Source organism: Triticum aestivum, chromosome 3D (genome assembly GCF_018294505.1).
Source record: "Triticum aestivum cultivar Chinese Spring chromosome 3D, IWGSC CS RefSeq v2.1, whole genome shotgun sequence".
NCBI lineage: Eukaryota > Viridiplantae > Streptophyta > Magnoliopsida > Poales > Poaceae > Triticum > Triticum aestivum.
Genome location: NC_057802.1, coordinates 153,744,224 through 153,750,974, shown reverse-complemented (window position 1 = coordinate 153,750,974; position 6,751 = coordinate 153,744,224).

Genomic DNA, 6,751 nt, shown 5'->3' with positions numbered 1-6,751 from the left:
AAGTGTCCTCTCTTATCTCCGTGCTTGGTCGACGCTACGTACTATACGTATAGAGAGGACTCGACACGCTAGCTAGTAAGCAAATGAAGGAAACCATTAAGTACAGAAGATCGTCATGAACATGTACAGAGAGAAGTGATCGACCTCTCCTTCTCCGAGAGATTGGTCGAACAACAAGTTTTCGTATATCTATCCGACGCTACTGGCTACATATATACAGCATAAGATCTCTTACAATCCCCTAATATCTGAACTCAACTTCCACATGGTATCCTCCGGCTTTATTGATGACGTGGTCAAGAAAGAATCCCGCCAATTCCTCTTGAATTGCTTTTATGCGATCTTGTGGTAGGAGTTCGTCTCGCATCTGCCACGTCTAATTTGAAGAAAGGGGTCAATACATATATATGAATGAAACTCAACACAAATGATGGTGTAATAAAATGAAATTGTGAATATTATTGCTTACGCACTTCAAATTGTTTTTTAGAGTAGCCCCGCTTATTCTTGGATGTCGCGTTGTAGATGAACTCTCAAACGTAGTATCCACCGTAATTATTCCCGGGTTCCTGCCACAAGCACTTTACGAGAAATAGAGGTCAATCAAACTGATAATGAAGCATTATAAATGGCATTGATGAAAGTAGCTAGAATCAACGGGAGATGCGTGGAACTAGCTAGCTAGTAGTACTTACTTTCTGGTATGTAAATCGCAGCTCCCCCGGCAGTCCCGGAGCTTGTGCGGTGAATACTTTTCAAACCCTGCGAGACAAAGAAAACAATTACTTGATATCAGAAAATGAACAAAGTTGCCGATATGGTGCGATAATGATCGATTGAACTTACTTCTTGAGCATTTTAGTCATGTCCGCATAGTCCTCGGGATCTTTTCGTCTCGAGTCTAAGACGGTTACTAGTCCCTGCTCAAGCTTAATCTCTAGGAGAATATAGTGGAACCTGCGCACGCATGCATAACTCATCAATTACATTACTATAACCTCGAGTAATAAGGGAAATTGAATATGCACAAGACAGTAACACTCACTTGAAGTTGTAAGGAAAGAGTATTTTATCTTTGTTTTTATTTATTACCAACGATCGTAGCAAGTTGGCCTCGGTTTCTTTGGCATGAAATGTAACCGTATATTCATCTAAAGATTTGTGTTAATGAACCCAATATTATAGATTTGTGCTTTTCTGCATTCGACGATTTTCAATCTGCATAATATAGTGAGGATCAAGGTAGTCAGAGTCAGGATTCGAAGTCGGATCAATTTTCCTCGGATAGAATCGAGTCGTAAGATCGAGTCGTGGAATCGAGGATTCTACTAGATCGACTCAAATAAGATATTTTTATGCACACAAGAAATTTCTATGGGTTCTATAGAGTTTTGACACTAAGTATGGAGCAAAGAACATACACATCAATGCTAGTTGTATTCCACTTCTTTTTATGCCTAACCTACCATCTAGCTCGCATGTATGGGACATATATGGGAGGGAAATATATAGAACATTTAAACCTTCAATGCGCGAAATTTACGTAGGTTCTTTTTAGAGTGCGTGAATAGTCGATCACTTGTCTATCTGACCTGCAGTGCTAAACCTTGAAGGGTCTTGCTCTCCTTCTCCAATCAATCTTCAAGCATCCTCCTTTTCACGCCAATTCCATCTATCGAGAAGCCTGATCCTCAATTTTGATCTAGGGTTTCTGAGAGCAAGATCAAAGGTGTTGGCGCCTGAGCGTTTGGGCTTGGGAGGGGAATAAAGGTCCATGAGGTATATGAAAAGGGGTTTGGATGATGGTATAATATTCTGCTAAACGACTTAGATAAGTTAGTAGAATCGAACATAGTCCATAGCATAGTCGGGATTGTACAGTTTTGTACAGGATTCTATGATTTGGATCGCGACTCAACATGGATTCCACATGATTCGGATTCATAGTGGGATTTGGATCGACATGCTTTCGTAGGGTCGTGAAGTCGTAGGATTCTAGCAGTCGGGTCTGGATTCTGACTACCTTGGTGAGGATAATTATATATACATGTGATGAAAGAGCTGAGCTATATATAGAGACTTAATAACAGAAGTAGTACTTGCAGACAGTAGCAAGTGACCGTTAATTTATCGAGGGCCTTTTGATTGAAAACTGGAAGAACTCCTTAAATGGAACAGACAACAGATCAATTCCAACGAGGTCGTGCTCCTCTTTAACTCTCGGCGTCAAAGTATCCTTTCCAGACTCTCTGCAGTTTTCATGTACCAATCATGGAATCTTCGCATCATCGTTGTTAGAGGAGGACTTCCATCTTTGACGAGAGGCTTCCTGTACTGGTATCTGAATTCGTCCACCTTCATTATATCAAAATGTGCATCGTTGTCGTGCATGTAATCTGCAGGATTGGTACCGGGCAAGATCCCCGGATGATTAGCAACGATATCGCTAGACACCTTGAGCGGGGGGCACGATTGGTTCGCTTGTTCGTCGAGCTGGGGAATTTTTTCCCACTTCTTTGTCCTACTAACCTTCGATCACTACAAGTACTTCCCGACTGCTCCGCTTCGATATATGTCCTTTCAATAATGCGCTCATAGTTGGTTTTCAGTGGAGACAGTGGTGGTTTCTTCATGGCACCGATAGTGCGCTTTGCTTTCACCGGATCTATCTTCTTCTCCGGAGGTGGATGTTTCTTAGCTCTTTGCGTTTCAAAGATGTCCCTCACTTGGGCTTGACAGATCTCCACGTTTTCCTTCTCGGTCATCTCGTATGGTAACTTCTCTAGAGGCTTGAGAGATGGACCGAATCTGTATTGTCTCCCGCCTCTGGCTGTACTGCTAGACGCTGGAGCAGACGGAGTGGTTGCGGCTGTCTTCTTTCCTTGCTTACGAGGCGGAGAAGAAGGACTACGACGCGCCGGAGCAGCCGGAGCGGCGGCGGCTCTCTTCCGCCCTTGCTGACGAGGCAGAGGAGGAGGCTGGCTACTCGGGCGCGCCGGCGTAGGCAGAGAAGGAGGCGGAGTGCCGCCATGCGCCGGAGAAGCAGGCGGACTGCCTGATCACTCGCCGGAGGAGGAGGGGGAGGAGGAGGCGGAGTGCCTTGACTCGTCGGAGGAGGAGGAGGAGGCGGAGGCGTCCAGTTCAGAAGGTTGATGAGCTCCTTCCGCCATAGACATGGAGTCTTCAGAGCAGAACCCAGCCGAGTCTCCCCTTCACCGGTAGGGTGGTCAAGCTCGAGCTCCTCAAATCCCTCCGTTATTTCATCCACCATCACAGCACCATATCCTTCTGGAATCGGACGGCAGTGAAAAGTTGCGCCGGGTTCAGGAGGTGCAACAGAGCCGACAGCCGCCTTGACTTTGAAGTTCTGCCATTGCGTCATAAGGTGGCAATCTTGAGACTCCATGATAGCATCCACGGGGTAGCTAGCAGGAGCCGTGAAGACAAGCTCCTGAAGCAGCTCGGTGGAAGTCACGCTGCTTCTCCGCTGAGATGGCGGGGTAGCTTCGGCAGGTCGCTTGATGTGAACTGCTTCTCGTTCCTCTAGCGCTTGTACCCTTGCGTGCAGCGCCTGCAGTTGGGTCTGCTCCACTTTCCTCCTCCTCTCCCGGCCTTTGTAACCGCCTGCGTCGGGAAACCCAGCCTTCCACGAAACAGAGCCTGGCGTGCCTCGTGTCCGTCCAGGGTGCTCAGGATTCCCGAGGGCCATTGTGAGCTAGTCGTACTATCTGTCGGGAACGAACGTCCCTTGCTGCGTTGCGGCGATATACTCCTGAAGCTTCGTGACGGGTATTCGCAGTTGCTCGTTCTTCCAAACGCACTTCCCTGTTTCAGGGTCCAAGGTTCCCCCAACCCCGAAGAACCAAGTCCTTGAACGGTCTGGCCAGTTCAATGTCTCTGGTTCGACCCCTTTATCAAGCAGGTCATTCTCAGCCTTGTCCCACAACGGCCGGGCTTTGAGGTAGCCACCTGACCCCGTGTGATGGTGATGCTCCTTCTTTGTAGCGTTTTTCTTGTTTGTCGCTGACATCTTCTTACTCTTCTCCGATGTCTTGTGGGCCACAAATGCGTCCCAGTGATCTCTGATCTTCTTAAATCGGCCGGTGAATTCTGGAGTCTTTTCTTTGTCGACAAACGTTGTTTTCAGCTCAGTCTTCCACCTCCTGAATAGATCTGCCATCTTCTTAAGAGCATGAGCCTTGACCAATGGCTCTATAATAGCTGGCTTCTCCAGATCCTCCTCTGGCGGTAGGGTGAAATTTGCCTTCAGCGCGGTCCAAAGATCACCTTTCTGCCTATCGTTGACATAAGACACCTCAGGGTCTTCGTTCTTAGGCTTATACCATTGGTGGATGCTGATCGGGATCATGTCCCTAACAAGAACCCCGCACTGAGCAGAAAATGCTTCGTTGGTCCGGATGGGTTCAATCGGTTGGCCATCACGCGCGATTGCTGTGATCGTGAACCTTTCATCCTGGCGCAACTTTTTCTTCGGGCCTCGTCTCGTTACCGAAGTTTTGCTTGATCCGGAGGGCTAGAAAAGAAGAAAGAAGAGAGTTAATATGTGTACATACCAAAATAATTAATGCATCAATTAGTTATAGTCAGCACGGGCTTAATTAACATATATACCTGGCTGGACTCCGTTCGGTCACCGGAGCCGTCATCACGGTGTCCTTCTTCCACCGGCATTCGGTCACCGGAGCCATCATAATCATGTCCTTCCTCCTCCATTGTTCGATCACCGTAGCCTGCTTTACCCTCTCCTTCCAGACCATCGGTGTCGTTGAGATAGTATGAGACATCACCTCCGGCTGTGATTATGTCACCCAACACCAGTTCTGCTTCCAAGTCTCGGTGCTCCATAGTTTCTGCAAATATTACAACATGGCAATTATTATACCAAACATGACAGATGGATATATTAGGGGCAAACATAGACCTAGCTAGCTAAGCACAACAAGGAATCATATTAGTGGCCTCGACGCTTCTCTAGGGTTTGGGGTGGCCTCGGCAACGCCTCTAGGGTTCGGGGTGGCCTCGACGACAACGCTCTTTTAACTTGGTAATTTGGGTGGCCTCGGCAGTGCTTCTAGGGTTTGGGCCGGACCGCCTCTCTCATGATTGTCCGACGTCCGGACCGACATGGGATTTAACAAAATGGCGCCATTCTGGATGTGCAGAAAATGGTCCATATTTTTCCTGATCTCATCTACCCTTCTATATGTCACGTTGTCTAGTGTCAAAGAATTCAAGAAAACCATGACTTCATCATTAGCCGGAAATGCCAGGCGCATAATGGTACGAAGCTCTTCAAAGTTGTTCTGGAACGGAGTTCCCGATAGAATAATTCTCTTTTTGGTACAAAGTTCAGCAAGAGCCTTCCGAATATCGCTATTTAGAAGGCATTTGCTGAAATTCATACCAAAAGGCGAATTATTCTATCAGGAACTCCGTTCCAAAACAACTTTGAAGAGCTTCATAGCATCATACGCCTGTTACGTCCAGTTAATGATGAAGCCTTGGATTTCTTCAATAGTTTGACAGACAACGTGACATATAGAAGAATATATATATATATACATATATATATATATGAGATTAGAAAAAAAATTGGATCAACTTGTGCACATTCATAATGGGGGCATTCTTGATAAATCTGGACCCTCGACCCCTGGACGACCCTCTACCATCGACCCCCTCATGTCATGTTTGTCTAGTGTCAAGGGATTCAACAAAACTATGTCTTCATCATTAGGCGAAAGTAACAGGCGCATGATGGTACGAAGTTCTGCAAAGTTGTTCTGGAACGGAGTCCCAGATAGGATAATTCGCTTTTTGGTACAAAGTTCAGCAAGAGCCTTCCGAATATCGCTATTTGGAAGGCCTTTGCTGAAATTCATACCAAAAGGCGAATCATCCTATCCCGGAATCCGTTCCAGAATAACTTTGAAGAACTTCGTACCATCATGCCCCGGTTACTTCCGTCTAATGATGAAGCCATGGATTTCTGCAATACTTTGACACTAGGCAACCTCTCGACCCCTCGGCGATCCTCGACCGTCGACCCCTCGACGACCCTCGACCGCTCGGCGATCCACGACCCTCGACACTAGTTCCTGACCCTCGACCCCCTCATGTCACGTTTGTCTAGTGTTAAAGGATTCAACAAAACCATGTCTTCATCATTAGGCGAAAGTAACAGGCGCATGATGGTACGAAGCTCTTCAAAGTTGTTCTGGAACGGAGTCCCAGATAGGATAATTTGCTTTTTGGTAAAAAGTTCAGCAAGAGCCTTCCGAATATCGCTATTTGGAAGGCCTTTGCTGAAATTCGTACCAAAAGGCGGATTATCCTATCTGGGACTCTGTTCCAGAACAAATTTGCAGAACTTTGTACCATCATGCCCCGGTTACTTCCGGCTAATGATGAAGCCATGGATTTCTTCAATAGTTTGACACAAGGCAACCTCTTGACCCCTCAGCGTTCCTCTACCCTCGACCCCTCGACGACCCTCGAACCCTCGGCGCCCCTCGACCCCTCGGTGACCCTCGACCCTCTACCCTAGTTCTCGACCCTCGACCCCTCGGCGATCCTCGACACCCTCGTTCCCGATAAAAATTAAGAAGAGGAAGAAGGAAAAAAAAGAGGAGAAGAAAAGAAAAGGGAGAAGAAGAAGGAATAGAGGAGAAGAAGAAAAAATAGATTAATTCCTTCTTCTTCTCCTCTTTTTTTTATTCTTCTTCCTCTT